The sequence below is a fragment of the Stegodyphus dumicola genome, chromosome 10, assembly GCF_044657685.1.
Source record: "Stegodyphus dumicola isolate Sdum_Otavi_A_Nest chromosome 10, ASM4465768v1".
Taxonomy (NCBI): domain Eukaryota; kingdom Metazoa; phylum Arthropoda; class Arachnida; order Araneae; family Eresidae; genus Stegodyphus; species Stegodyphus dumicola.
The window spans coordinates 158398966-158415523 of NC_140777.1; the positions used below are offsets into that span (position 1 = coordinate 158398966).

Sequence of the window (16558 nt, forward strand, 5' to 3'; positions counted from 1 at the left end):
TTGGAGTCTCTGTATCCTTCTGGCTATTTGACCCTCAGGATTCTTGAAATTTAAAAGCGAGGTCAATGATGCATGATCAGTGCGGAGCAGGAATTTTCTGCCGTATAGATAGTGATGGAACTGTTCTACAGCTTTGACTATGGCGAGCAACTCTTTCCTGGTGACACAATAATTCCTCTCCAGTTTAGACAGGCACTTGCTCCAGTTCGCCACTACACGTTCTTGGCCGTCTATTTCTTGGAACAAAACAGCACCGACACTTTCATTGCTCGCGTCGGTGTCGAGAATAAATGGTCGGCCGTGCTGAGATACTTCAGGATTGGAGCAGATGTTAAAGCCTCCTTTAAGTTGTTAAATGCATCCTCGCATTCTTTTGTCCACATGAACGTTTGCTTGCTCTTTGCCAGCTTGTGAAGGGGTCTTGCGATGGAAGAAAAGTCCTTCACGAATCTCCTATAGTAGGTGCAAAGCCCTAGGAAGCTTCTCAGCTGATGGACATTTTCGGGACGTTTCCAGGTTTTAACCGCTGATATCTTTTCAGGATCCGTGCTGATGGACATTTTCGGGACGTTTCCAGGATTTAACCTCTGATATCTTTTCAGGATCCGTGCGCACACCTTCTGCAGAGATGACATGTCCCAGGTAAGTCACTTCCTTTCGGAACAATTTGCATTTAGCAGGACTCAGCTTCAGATTGGCTTCTTTCAGTTTCTGAAGCACCTTCCTAAGATTTTCTAAATGTTCTTGAAAACTCTTTCCGACGATGATGATGTCGTCCAGGTATATCAGGCAGGCTTCGTAGAAAAGGCCTTTCAAAACAGTCTCCATAAGACGTTCGAATGTTGCCGGCGCATTACACAGTCCAAACGGCATTACCTTGAATTGCCACAGCCCTTGTCCCGTAGTAAATGTCGTCTTTTCTCGGTCTTCAGGATGTATTTCTACCTGCCAATACCCACTCTTTAAATCAAGTGTTGAGAACCACTTGCTTCCAGAAAGATTGTCCAAAATATCGTCAATTCTAGGAAGAGGGTAACTGGCTTTCTTCATAACCTCATTCAACCGGCGATAGTCAACGCAAAATCTTGTTAAGCCGTCTTCCTTTCTGACTAGGACGATGGGAGATGCCCATGGACTTACTGAAGGCTCGATGACATCGCCTTCTTCCATATCTTTTAAGAGTGTTCGCACCTCTTCCTGTTTAGCAAACGGTAGACGTCTTGGATGTTGCTTGATCGGGGGATGATCGCCAGTATCGATTCTATGTTGTGTCAAACTGGTTCGACCCACGTCAGAAGACGAGCGGGAGAAAACAACTTGAAGATCTTTAATGACGCGATCGGCAGCATTCTTCTCTTCATCGTTTAATTGCGCATTCTGAATTAACTCTGATGTAATGTTTTCTGAAGACACGGATTCTGGGATATTGCTCTTTCTTTCAACGCTGGTTACTACTGTGAGATATTGTAATACTGTGATAATCAAAGATAACTACTGTGAGATATTATAATACTGCATGATAATTTGAGAAAATTTAGTTTTTGAGTTGACGAGTGTTGAGGCTACTAGTACTCCTTTTGAGCTATTACAGTTATTGGGATATTCTATGATGCCGTAGCGGAAATTTCTGTTTTCGGCTATGGATCCAGGAAGTAAAATTTCTGTTCTTGTCGGTATTGTGATATTGTCTTGTGCTATGATTTTATGGACAGATTGAACTTCTTCATCATTAACTTCAAATAACGCTATGTCCTCAGATCTAGAATGCAATTCAATTCAATTTTTAAAGTCCAAGGAAAAATTGTATTTCCTTAGAAAGTCCAATCCGAGTATGCAAGAATCAGTGATCTCTGCTACACATGCCGTGTGATGGTAAGCGGCACTTCCAAACGTGATGTTAACATTTACTTTTCCGTCGATGTCGATCTTCTCACCGGACACAGTCTGGAGGGTAACGCAGGGCGGCGTCCAGATAAGTTTGTTTCCCAGTTGTTGAGCCAAATCTTTTCGGATGATGGTAACGTTGGCTCCTGTATCTATCGTCATATTGCAGGGAACTCCATTAATATGTCCTATTATGAAAAGTCCATTACTGCCGCCTCTCCCTGCAGAAATCTGAAACGCTTTAAACTGGGGCTTTTCTTTATCTGGCAACCTCCGCCCCGCGAGATGGCCACTATTTAGTTTCCCTGCTGTTTGTTAGGAGCGGTCTTAACATCCGTACCCTGGGGTATTCTGCAGTTTCGTCGTATGTGTCCTTCAGCACCGCAGTTCCAACATTTTAAGGTCGGTTTCTTTTCACTGATATTTCTTCTTAAGTCATTGAGTTGTGTGGTTATATCGTCTAGACGAACAGTAACTTGATCCCTTGGTTCCTGGACATGAGCAGCTCTGATTGGGTGGCGGTCTCTACGAGCGGCTTGCTGGGCTGCCTCAAATTTCATGGCGTGCACTAAAGCGCTTTTCAGATCTTTAACATCCGCCATTCGCAGTGCTTTCTGTATTTCAGGGTCCCGGATGCCATCGATGAAATATTGCAGGGACAGGATTTCCCTTTTTTCTGTCGGGCACTCCGAAAAGGCGTGATGTGACAGCCTTTCAACATCCGTGGCGAGCTCCTGAAGTGTTTCGGTGAGCTTCTGTTGACGGGATTTTAATTGGAGCCTGCTGTAGTCTTTTAAACATTTCTCGCCGAAGCGCAGCTCGAAGGCGCCGGACAGAGCTTCGAAATCTAGCCTTTGAATTTCGGGAAGCGTCTGCAGGATATCCGCTGCGTCTGCTCTCAGAGAAGCGGCGAGATGACAGGCCTTAGCTTGGGAGTCCCATCCATTCGCATCCGCAACGATAGAAAACTGGGTCTTATACACTTGCCAGGATGTCTTCCCATCATATGTGGATAGCTTCAGAGATGGACGAGCAGGCATCGGTAAGAATTTAAAATCATCACTCTTGCTCCCTGCCGTCGCTACGAATTTTTTTAAAGTTTCCATTTCTTTGGCAACTGCAGAAACTCTCTCTTCAATTTGTTGTTGGACGGCCGAAACTCTTCCTTCGACTCGACACTCTATCTTCTATTTCATCTTTGACAGAAGAAACCTTTTCTTCAATTTGCCCGACTTTATTTTCGACAGCTCCTATTCTGTCTTCCATAGCCTCAAATTTACTTTCTATTACGCAGGTTATTTCTCTTTTCATTTCGTCTCGACCTGCTTCAATCTTTTCTTGTACAGCTTTTATATCTTCCTTAAAAGTTACTTGCCCAGCTTCCAACTTTTCGTGAACGGCTTCCATTTCCTTTTTAACGGATTCTTCCATCTTTTCCTGACCAGATTTCATATCATCTTTCATTTCTTCTTGTCCCGCTTTCATTTCCTGCTGGCCCGTTTTCATTTCCTCTTTAAATGCAGCAAAGGCTGATATCAACTGTCTTAACTGCTCTTCCATCGCTCTTGTGATTGGCATTCAAACCCCACTCCTGACACCAAAAATTGTTGCGTGCGTACGGGTTCGTTACGAAATGAATACACAAGTCCGATGAAAAATGAACAAAAATTTATTATTATCACAACAAAAATGCTTAAATCTTTTCAAATTATCATGCAGTATTACAATATCTCACAGTAGTTATCTTTTAACTACTCAAATGTCCAATAGAATGTGATTTAAAACAGCTAAAGAAAGCTAATCCGCGAATTCGCTACAATCAACAAGAGCAGTTTTCTAAACAACAACAAACTAAGCAACTACAACAAATTGAGATGTTTTCCTCCGTTTTTAAGATTTTAAAATCACGCGCTAGAATTTTCCAGTACTTTCTCGAAATCAAAAAGAGATATTTATTTATTTAATGTACGCGCTCTTGTATTTTCAATTTTCCGGCTTAGCTTTCTTTTAATATTCGTCACGCGTTGCACTGCGCGAGAAATAAAACCATTTACTTTATAATTGAACTAACATTAGCTTTTTAAATACCAAATTCGTAACAATATATTAGATTTATATATAGCACTATTCTAACATAGGTATTTTGACACAAAATCGGACTTTTTTTTTAAATAACATACCAATTTTTTTCCATATTTCGATTCTACGACTCAAATTATGCCTAAATATGAAATTTTGTAAAATCTGCTTTAAAATTTACGGAGAAATTCACAAATTTATGCTGGCGCTTTTTTTTCAGTTGCGCCAAGAATAGTTCCCTTGTCGAACTTCTTAATATATGGCAAGCTATTTTCCTTTCCCTTTTTACATCGTGCTTGAAAGGGAACAAAGTGACAATCGTTCCTTTTTACTTCCTTGTACGAAGTAAAAAGGAAGTATTGTAATCGCGAAAAGTTTCAGGCATCATATTTCAACGTAAATATTCACTTTGACCGCTATCGAATGCAATTTAACGATGTTTTTGCGTAACATCTGTACATAAGGACAGGATAAAGGACTCTCCCCCCCCAAAAAAATTGTAAAACTAATTTAAAATGAATTCTAAAGAGAATTTTTCGTGGTGTCTGTGCGTACGTACGTACGTATCTCGCATAACTCTAAAACGAGTAGCTTCAGAAAGTTGAAATTTTGTATATAAGACTGCTATAACTTGTAGGGCTCAGTGATCTCAGTTTCTTTATTCTTATATGTTTGTAAATTGTGCATTTTTTGTTTTAAAAATGATTGAATTATGTTATTCTTATCTTTCGATTAAGAATTTTATGCCTTTACGAAATCTGCAAGCAATATTTGTAGAATTATCAACAATTTAAAAGCTGTTTAAGTGCGGTTAAGCCTAATTTTTAAATAACATGGCGGAAATGTTTGTTTACCCTTGAAAGAGGAGAATAGTATATTTGTTGCGAATCTTGTTGTTGAAAGCAAGCTTCCCAATTACGCTTTCTTTTATTATTGCGAATTAAATCATGCTTAATTCATTCTGGAATTTATTCGAGGAAATAAGTGTTTAAGATTTATTTCATAATTTTCAATACAGACATGTTGAGTTTTAATGTATATTTGCTTTGTCGCGAAGTGAGAACTGAATTAATTGAATGAGAAATACTGAATCGTCTGTGAAAAACTGTTTCTTTTTCTTTTCTTTTCTTTTTTTTTTTTTTTTTTTTTGTTCTTTGCTTAATTTCTTTTATACATCGTTTCAGATTTATTATAGTGTTTGAACAGAACATGTGGCAATGATTAGATAATTCTTAAAATGATATAAATTTTGTGCCTTCTGAGTTGAAGAATGAACGAAATATAACGCTATTAAGTGAACCTAGGGCCAGATTGTCGCTACGGTAAACAAATATATTGAATTTTAAAGAGTGCATTTATTCTATTGTGGTTTATGCGCTATCGACGAAGTAAATTTAATACAATCCAATAAATTTAAATGAAATGCAAGAAAAAAAAATGGGTATAATTTACTTTCCGTATAAGGAAGTCATGTGGTGCACACATCAGACTTTTTTAAATAATGTTCTTTATATTATATTTTTAATTATAACTGTTATTATTTCTTTTTCGAATTTCATTTTTTTTGTTTAAATTGCAGGGTGTTTTTCGAATAACTGTTTTAAAAATTTCTATTTACCCATTCGAACTACATAGTTTAAATAAAAGGTGCATCGATTATTTTTTTTTTCAAATAGTTTTCTTTATAACTTTTTTCATAGTTATTATTTTAGGTAATTTTTAAATTTTTACACTTTTATTTTAATTGCTTGTGTTTTATTGTCTCTTCAAATAATTGTTTTAAAATTTTTTATTTATTCATTCGAACTGAGTATTTTTAAATATATTTAATAAAATTTCCAGAATTTTGTTTTATTTATTTGAATCGCATGTCTTTCGGAAGAATACTTTGTGACCCAGACTACGATGCTTTTGAAAACTGCATAACTTACATACATTGCTTTACACAACTTTATCATTGTCGTCATCGCTTAAAACAATTTTATCATCCTACATTTAGTTTCTTAAAATGTTATTCATATTTTAGTCAAATATTTTATGTCTGAAATCGCAAGAATCAAATATCATAAAATTTAAAAGTTCTTCTAAAATAAATAAATAATAATAAAAAAAAAAAAACTAAATTTTATGCAAAAATTTATTTTTCTTCTTAATGCCTTGCTCTTTTTCTTTAGGCATTCTGCAAACATATTAAAAAGCATCCAACTTTTCGAAACATCTTGGTATTTCTGACATTCATTTTAAATAAAGTTAATGCCTTCCATTTCATAAAGAGCCACAAAGGGCCGAGCGGTAAAGTATCTGAACACTAATAATTCGCTCCAGGGTTCGAATCCCGGCGAACGGGGTGGTTGCATGAGCGTTTTCGTGGTTTTTCTCATGTGTAACTTGTATGCCCTCGATTGTGTTTCAACTGAAAACAGCTTTTTACTTTCTAGACATTTTAACTATAAAGTTAAAAGCAAAGTCCAAAGGATAACTATTTTAATTAAAAGATTTTTTGCTCAATGACAAAGAAATAAGACAATCCAGCAGTGTTTATTATGTACCACCAAGTAACCCGATTATTATATCGGCTGCAAACAATCTAAATCACATTAAAGATCATGTTTTTTATGCAATCTATAACACGAAAGAAAATTATAGCTACTTAAAACATTCTTTTCTAAGAGGATTAATGCAAAAATTTATATTCATACATATAATTTTTAAAGCTGGGACATGACCCAAACTGTCAACGTCCTGTTTGCTTAAAAACATTGTGAAAATAAACATCAAAAGAACCTTCTCAGTTTTAGACAAGTCAATTTAAATGCAGTTAAAGTAAAGTAGCAGACGATAACACGGCGAAGGTAAAAATTTACTTTTACAAATACTGAAAAAAAAAAAAAAAAAAAAAAAAATCTGATGTGTACACCGCATGACTTCCTTGTACGGAATATTAAATTATACGCATTTTTTCTTGCATTTCATTTAAACTTATTGATTGAATTAAATCTACCTCTTCGAAAGAGCATAAACCACGATCGAATAAATGCACTCAAAATTCATTATATTTGTTTACCATAGCGACACTCTGGCGCTAGATTCACTTAACAGCGTTATATTTCGTTCATATTATAATTCAGAGTGCACAAAATTTCTATTATTTGAAGAATTATGTAATCGCTGTCACATGTTCTATTCAAATACTATAATAAATCTAGAACGATGTATAAAAATAATTAAGCAAACAAAACTAAAAAGAAACAGTTTTCTACAGACGATTCAGTATTTCTCATTAAATTATTTCAATTCTCACTTCACGAAAAAGCTCAAAATATCTATATTAAAAATTACGAAGTAAATCTTAAACACTTATTTCCTCGAAAAAATTCCAGAAAGAATGAAGCATGATTTAATGCGCACTAATAAATGGAGACGTTATCTTTGTTGTTGCGAAGCTTAGTCTCTCTAGATAGGCAACAAATTATTGACTTAATTACTGCGAATTACAAAAAATTGACTTAATTACTGCGAATGGTCTTATGACATAAAATTTAACTACGTTGTAAAAATTCTATGTAATTGAATTCTATGAATTTTATGTAATTGTGATTCTATGTAATTCTATGTATGCCAGTATTGAAAGACAATCGATCTGATAAGAAATGACTGCGACTTGTTTTGAAAATGAGGTGTAAAAGGTTACCAACGAAGATATTCCATTTGGCATCAGTTGTACCATTATTGGCGACTTTATCGTTTGCGCCGGCAAAATGGAAAAGTACCCAAAAATCCATAAACCACATTGGCGCTATTATTGCTAAAAAAAAAAAAAAAAAAAAAGATGCCAAATTTCAAAACGCGAAAATATGTAAATTCGTGTATATCTTAGAATATTTTAAATAAAAAAAAGTCTAATTTTTTGCAAGTATTCTTAGAAATACACATACTTTAAGATGATTGTAAAAATTTTATAGGTTATACACTAGTGTGCAAAAATTAAGAACGAGACGGTTTTTTCAATATAACTTTGTACAAAAGCTTTCCAAATCAACACATTTAGTACTGTAAGATCCCCAATACGTAAGGACATGAGTAATGTAAGCAACACTTACTAAAAGAGAAATCAGAGGGATAAAAAGAAGCTTTATTGAAAAAGTAGCATGGAGCGCAATGCGACTGAAGGCCGAAACATCCCTGTGATGGGTGTCCAGCAAGAAACATCCGGTCTTTAATAGGGAATATGATCTCCCCTGACTGCTAGGCAGGTTTCACAGCGTCTGCCCATGCTGAGAATGAGGGTGTCAATGAGTTGTTGAGGCATTGCTGTCCATTCGTCTTGCAGCGCCAATCGAAGCTCCGGAATCGTTACTGGTGGTAAGGTACGAACTGCCAAGCGTCTGCCTAGAAAATCCCATACATGCTCGATGGGATTGAGATCCGGAGATCGTGCCGGCCAATCCATACGTTCAATATCCTCACTCTCTAAGAGCTGTTCGGCAGCTACTGTGCGATGACATGGTGCATTGTCGTCCATGAAAAGGAACTGCGGACCCATAGCGCCTCTAAAAAGACGCACATATGGAAGAAGAATCTCGTTACAATAACGGGTCCCGTTGACTGAACCTGCGTCGAAGATGTGAAGGTCTGTACGACTACCAAGCATGATGCCTTCCCAAACGAGAACACCGCCACCTCCATACCTGTTCCTTTCAATGATGTTCGAGGGATGATTGCGGCTTCCCCGCTCTCTCCAGATGAGTATGTGATGAAAATCGCTACTCAGACTGAATCTGCTCCCATCTGTAAAGAGTACTCGTCCCCATTCATTGTCTCTCCAATTCCGGTGTTCCCGGCACTACAAAGAACGCCTTCTCCGATGGGCAGGCGTTAGAGGTACACACCGTACAGGGCGTCGTGCAAACAGACCACCACCGTGTAGACTTCTGGCCACGGTAAAACGCAATATCGGTCGTCCAGTCGCCTGAGTCGTGTGTCTAGCGATTTCTCCCGCTGTCTGCCGCCTGTTTCTTCTGGCTTGTAAGGCAATATACCGGTCATCTGCGGGTGTGGTTCCTCGTGGACGACCACTACTAAACCCCGGATAGCTGTTCCTGTAGTTTGAAATTGTCTCCAAAGTCGTGAAACGATGCTGTGAGCAATTCCGAACTCTGCAGCCACACCTGTCACACTGCGGCCTTCCTCCAACTTCCCAATGATTCGACCTCGGGTAAAAGCATCCAGATGTCGTCTAACAGATTGATTATTCGCCATTTTTCGCTGAGGCAGCAACTCGGTGTGATTTTAACTGCTATACGGCGTGCAATCTCTTTGCCAGAAATACTGATCACCGACAACATGCTTTATACTACTCAGACACTTCCCCATTACCTGCATATCTGCGCATGTGCTACCGTACATCACCTTACTTAATCTCCTGATTGGTCTTTCTGTCCGCTCTGCCTCTTCGTTCAGCTGATATGCTAAAATTTTTCGACTTCGTCCTTAATTTTTGCACACCAGTGTAGTTCAAAATTTTTTCCGAAAAATTTATAAAATCTATTTAAAAATAGAAATTTAAAAATTAAATCATAAAAAGTAGGTGAATTTTATTTGGAATGAATGGACCTTCTACAGTCTAAAATGTAATCTCTATTTTGTCTCAGTCATAAGCAACGTAGTAAGTTTCATCTTCAATTTTAATTCGTTTGAAACTTATACTGTTTATTCCGCTTGACAATGAAACTTTACTGGCATTCTTTGTTCAGCTTTCGAATCCATAACAGAAGATGCTTATTGAATCAAACTGCATAGAAAATTATGTTCTAAGACTGTAATAAGCAGACTATATTTCATGACTTCAAGCTAATACATCATACTATTAACATATGCTGTCATTTATCATTTTGGCAGGTTTAATGGAATTTGTTTAAAAAATTAGCCCTAAAACTTTGTAGACGCAATGTGCAACCATACCCAATACTACTAAAAATTTTCATTTTAATACACCCATGTTCCCCAGAAGAAAATTTATAAAACTTTTAGCAGCGAAAAAGGCAAGAACTGACAGTATCGAAAGTAAAATAGATTATTTTCTTATGATTTTTAATCTGCACGTTTAAGAAAAACAAGCTGCATGAGTAAGGGAAACACAGAGATATCAGCCTTTGGGGGGTGGGTGGCGGGGAAAGAGAAAATATTATTTATGGGGGCTAAAACAGTGTCTGCACACATTTTGCATATTTCAACATTTTCCAACATTTTCCCGTCCCCTCAAACAACCTGCCTTAAACTCGAACATATGTTCACAGTTAGGGCCATACAGAATTAAACGCAATACGAAAATGTCAGATTCAGAATATACTATTTTTATGCACATTTTTCTCAACGCGAATTTAGATGTGCGAGATAACCTTTTGACGTGGCTAAATGATACTATCTAAGAGTTTAACTTGGCGCAAATCTTATGTATTCTGTGGATCAAAATTAACAGAATGTTCACATTTGGTCGATTATCTCCAGAAATGATATATAAAGTGTTAATGAAATTTGGTGCGGACATAGGTTGATATAACACACAAAATATATACGCATATATCTGGTAAGGTTCATCAGCGCAAGAAGGTCTAAAATAGAGTTTTCAGACTCGAAAAATAAAAAGAAGCTAACAGTAGATATGATCTCCTCTAACAGTCATACAATTCTCACAACTTGATTTGTGGGGGTTATTTTTAAGTTTCTAACAGTTATTTTAATTTTTAAACATGCTTCACTGTCTATTCTCGTTTTCCACCTACTATTCCCTGCCAGAATAATTTTTGAAGATCGCGTTACATGTAAATGACGTAAAAAGAGTATTTAAATGAAGGTCTTGCTTGCTTTAAGAGAAGAACTTAGGAGTCCTTAGTGGCGCGTGTTTGCCGCCAGGCTGCTTCGTTGTTTAAAGCTAGCCGCGCTCGGCCGTATTGTACGTGCCTGCTGATATTCACCGGTTAATTTAATTAAAGGCCAACTACGTTAGGTATTTTTGTAAAGCTTCGACCAAGTTCAGTTTAAATTAGCGTTAGATTAGTTCCTTATTTTCTTATCTTGATTTAAAGCCCAAGTGGAGGCTTTTCTGTAAGCCCGAGAAAGGGGCCATCTGTATTCTTAGTTTGAGATAATAAAGGATGAGTTTAACCCTTCTCTGGACTTTGTCATTTACACACTTAGCGATAAGTTGCGACATAGTTCAACTATGTTTATATGAAGTCAAGCATAGATGAAGTAGTTAGAAAAATTACAACTTCATACTGGAAATGAATCAGTTTATGAGACGTTGCGGCAGTCGGTCCCACTTCTACAGCAACGCTATTTTCAGATCCTGAAAGACACTGGAAACGAGAAGGCAAGTTGCCGTTGCCCTTCCAAGAGCCTCCCAGATATATTCTTTATGGTTAAATATAGTTTATGGTTAAATATCACCCATCCATTCGACAGATGTCCTCGTTTCTCAGAAAATCATCCAAGAGATTAGCACTATGTGTACGAGTTCTTCTTGTCCATAAAAAAGAAGCGAGGGCCAACTGCACCATATTATTTTATATTATGAATATTATATACAAATTAGGTTTTTATTATCCTATGATAAGTTGATGGCAAAATATCTAACTCTACTTTTTGTGTACACTGTCATCTGCATCCAAAATAAATTAGCCTAAAGTGAAATATAAGCAAACGACAAAAATAGTATACGTATTGAAAAAAAAGAAAAAGAAAAAAAAAAAAAAAAAAGAAAAAAGAAAAGAAAGAAAGGTCTTTTAAATTATTTATTTTCAAAATTTTATTTTAAAATCCATTTCATTAGTATTTTTTTAAAAAATCTGAAGCAGGTTACTTTTTGTAATTATTTTGATTCATTTACATAAATTAATAAAATTTTATAAATTGAATTATAAATTAACATAATTTAAATAAACTAAATTACAAATGAAGCTAAAATTTTGTAAGGCCTAGGTCGCTTTCTGTACCTTCTTTTTTAATACTAAAAGAAGATTCGGTGTCGTGGAATTCTCTGACATTATTTTCTCCTCATCTGATGAACCGTTTTTTTCCCTCAACCATCCCAATACACGTAACCTTTTCAGTGTCTCGTATATGCGGAACGAAACGTAGTTCATATTTATTTCCGTCTGTCTTGTATATAGTATTTCATTCCATGTTCTTTCGTTTATTACTGTTTCTTTATCTACTATAACACCTTCCTTAGAAACTCCTCCAATAAATCATAATTATTTCTAATCATTGCTCATCTTCTTTATAGACACAATCCAGCTTCTTCGAAACCTTTAATTGCAATCGGATTTCCGCTCACGAAGCACGTGACAGCCAAGATGAGAATGTTTAATTCTTGTTTAATTTTCTCCAAAATCTAATCCATACTAATTACACTTTGATGGCCTTGAAAATAACTGAAAATTGGAAAGATAAAAGGATGAAAACGATTTCTACTTTCTTTTTTCTTTTTTTTCCATTTTTGTAGGTTAATATAATAGATTAATATTATATTATAGATTAAAGTTGAAAGACATTTTTCGAGAAACAAAGGAAAAACTGGATTTCGAGCTGCTTTCTGTCAAGAGTTATTCGTTCCTAAAATTCTTTTTTGTATTAACTAAGAATACTGTTTGTAATTTATAATTTGTTGACAAAATTTTCTCATTTTTAAAATTTCTTGGGTTTTTTGTAAATTTTAAGTTTTTTGTTGTAAATTCTAGTTCCGCATACTTTAAACACACGTTTTAAGGTGGGCTAAGAAAAAAACAAGCTCCTTTACATTTATTTGCATCTTTTAATGCGTAGCAATAGCATAATTCTGTAATCTTCAAATGTTCTGTGTATAGATTGATACTTTACTTTCATCAAATGCTGCTTCAGAATCAGTTTTTAAAAATATGATTCTCTCTCTCAGACAATAAGTCCATCTAGTGAAGTCTTATTACAGCTTTTTGATTGAACATCAGGTTGAATTTGTAGTGAACTTTAGCATGGCACTATTTGCTAATATATTTCAAATCACATCTGTTCGTCGTCATAAGCATTAAGTAATACACTTAAATTTTTCCAGTTTAATAAGACGACAATCACGTACTTTTCGTCTTTGTATATAAGCTGTACGGAATGGACCTGGATCCAATCAATAAATCACTATTACAATTTTTAGTAGCGAAGGCGCAGCAGATAATTCAATACCTTCAGCAATAGATACTTTTGGGTACATACTTCAGTTCAATAAACATTTATAACACAGTTCAATAACAAAATTAATCTTGTGATCGAAGTTGAATTCTGAAAAGTTCAAAATAACAAATTCAGACAAAATAACAAAGAAAATACTATACAGAGATAAATGCAAAAGCATAATGTTCGAAACGAACTCGTTTGAAATAATAGATTCCTAAAATTCGAAACAATTCATATTTTCTGCTCTTACTTTCGAATTTGTAATATTACATCTGGCAGATAAGTAACAAACGAATATCAGAAGAGTACGTTCAGAGGACACAGGATGAAGTTCGTGTAAACATTGTCCAAAGAAAACAATTTGCTATCAGATAGTCGATGATGTTATTGCCTTTCAGCTTGATAATATTGCAATCAAAATTCAACTAAATTAGTATTTGTCGAAGGAAACCTTAAAATGTGAAATCGTAAAAGCTAAGAATGATGCATTACATTACTGATTACAAATCTAAAGGCTGGTCATCAAAATTACTCTGGTTATCAAAATTAATGGATAATAATAAAAAGTATGCTCACTAAGTTAATGCCCAATGTTATTGTTTATGTACGCAATAATGTACACTAATCGAATCGCCGAATGGCGCTGCCTACGCATCTAACTATGAATCTAACGACGTATCTAAATGCCACATCTAAATTTCTGCAAGCGGTGGTTCGGTTACAATTCTATGATCAAATACTCAATCTAGTTTTAAAAGGATTTATTAAATACTAAAATTAATCTATTCTAGAATCTAGAATCAAATCTAATGTTACATCTCATGAGCAGCATTCGAGCTGCGTCATAACAATTCGAAAGTCAAGTTCTTACTGTTGCCATTCCGAGGCAGAGAAAAGTTTGTTTCTAATCAAACCGGAGCATCGTCAGAATGAAAGTTTCTAGTAAAACCGGAACATCCCGGGCCCCGTTGGACGATTGTCCAACATCATTTGGAAATGGGAGTGGACTAATATTGGAGACGGCTCGACGAAAGATTCCATCTGAGGTTCTGACGTCTACGACTCTTACTAGTCCATTTAGACCAGGAAAGGTCTTCTCAATGCGAGCTAGTGTCCACTTCATGGGTGTCTTGTTTTTATCCTTTAAAAAGACTAGTTGTCCAGCCTTGAGATTGGATTTCACTTGATTCCATTTTGAACGGTTCTGCAAATGATTAAGATGTTCCACGCTCCAACGGTTCCAGAAATCAGCTCTAAGTTTTTGAATTAACGTCCATCTAGAAGACAAGGTCAAAGAATCTACAGAATCATTCGGTTCTGGTATCGACAATAGTGGAGCTCCTATCAGGAAATAACCTGAGTCAAAGGCTGAAGATCTGTTGGATCAGCCGAAATAGGTGACAGAAGTCGAGAGTTCAAGCAAGTATCTATTTGTGTAATTAATGTATACAGCTCTACAAAGTTTAAAATAATCGTTTTCGCGACCTTTGTCAAAATTCTCTTCATTGATTTTATATTAGTCTCCCATAATCCGCCAAACTGAGGGGAAAGAAGGAGGAATAAATCTCCATGTTATACCCTCTTCGGATCTGAAGCGCTGAATAGGATCCGATCTACAAATTCTAAGGAGTTTATCAAGAACATTCTTCGTTCCCTTGAAATTTGTAGCGTTATCACTCCAAACAAATGGTTTGGATCGTCAAACCTTCTAAGACATGCTAGAAATGCTTCAGTAGACAAATCCGATACTACTTCTAGATGAATAGCCTTTGTACTAAAGAAAATAAATACCGCGATGTATGATTTTTAAAGTAACCCTAGATCTTTTCAAATTAGGCTTGGTGATAACTGGACCTGCAAAGTCCAGTCCTATTTTTTCGAATGGTCTAGTTATTACAAATATATATCTAGGTAAGTCTCCCATCATTTGGTTTATGGTTTGGTTCCTTGTCCGAAAGCACGTCATGCATTTATTTATAACGCGTTTGACTCTGCCTTGTCCGGAAAGTATCCAGTATAATTGTCTAATAAGAGAAAGTGTTGTTTGAACGCCCGAATGAAGATATTTTTTATGATAATAATCTATGAGTAATTCAGTGAAATGATGTCTTTTGGGTAAAAAAAAGTTGATGTTTCTGGTCTTCTGAAATATTGTAAAAACGTAGTCACCCACCAACTCGTAAAGGTTCATCTTCATCAAGAAATACATTTAAGAATAAAACATTATTATTACTTGGAACTGATCGTTTCGACTGCAGACACTTAATTTCAGGTTGAAATTCAGAATGTTGTACACATTTTACTAGCACCTTGTTGCATTCTGTAATTCAGAAGCACTCAAAAAACTTTCTTTTCTTAATGGTGGATTGGTTCTACAGTTGTTCACAAACCTTAAACACCACGCAGTAGTTCTAATCAATTTGCTAAATGACGAATACCTTTTAATGAATTCCTTCTCAATGGAATTTTCACCTGTGACTGTTGAGATCACTACAGCTCCCCTTCGAAGTTCAAGCTCTTCATTACCTTTGAAATCTCTTACTGATTCTGCAAGTTTAGGCCACGAATCGATGCTCTGTAATAGCCACCATATGTCACTATTTAGTAGTTCAGACAACGTTACTCCTTTCGTAGAATTTGTCTTCGTTCCACTGGTCAGCATATCAGCCGAATTTTCATCTCCAGAGCAATAATTCCAGGACTCAGGTGATGTTTTCTCTCGTATTTCCATTACTCGATGTTGGATGAATAGCTTCCATTTGTTTAAATCGACCTTTATCCAATGTAACGTCACAGAAGAGTCTGACCAAAAATATACATTCATCTGGAGTCTTTTCTCTAACTGTTCTTTCACATTTGAGGCTAATCTTGCTCCGATGATCGCTCCCATCAGCTCTAATCTTGGAAGGGACAGCTTCTTCAGTGGAGCTACTCTGATTTTGGAAATGACAAAACTACTTCCTATTTCACTGTCCATCGTGACGTATCGCAGTATATCACAGCTCCATATGCCTTCTGACTTGCGTCGGTAAAGTAATGCATTTGAATGTCTCTCAATTCAGATTTGTTAGCCTTTCGGAAGTAATGTCGCGGAATATTTACATCCTGAATCGCTGACAGTTCATTCGTCCATTTTTTCATTCTGTTTTCAAAGTCCAATGGTAACGGATCATCCCAATCTACCCCAAGTTGCCAAATTGCTGCATTAGTATTTTTGCCCTAATAGTGAATGGACTTATGAATCCAATGGGATCGTAAAGCTTTCCAATGGTTTTAAGAACTTCTCTTTTTGTCATTAGCTTTGTTTTCCCTTGAGCTTGATTAGTTAGATTTTGTGATTCTATCTTCAGAAGGTTTTCCTTCTAATTCCATTTATATACTAATACCT

At 35.9% G+C, this 16558-nt stretch overlaps 1 long non-coding RNA gene across 1 annotated transcript in view; it reads right to left on the reverse strand.

Annotated features, from left to right (window-relative positions):
• Positions 1 to 16558, reverse strand: part of LOC118182515 (uncharacterized) — a 118716-nt gene that overhangs the window by 80055 nt on the left and 22103 nt on the right. The window lies entirely within an intron of this gene.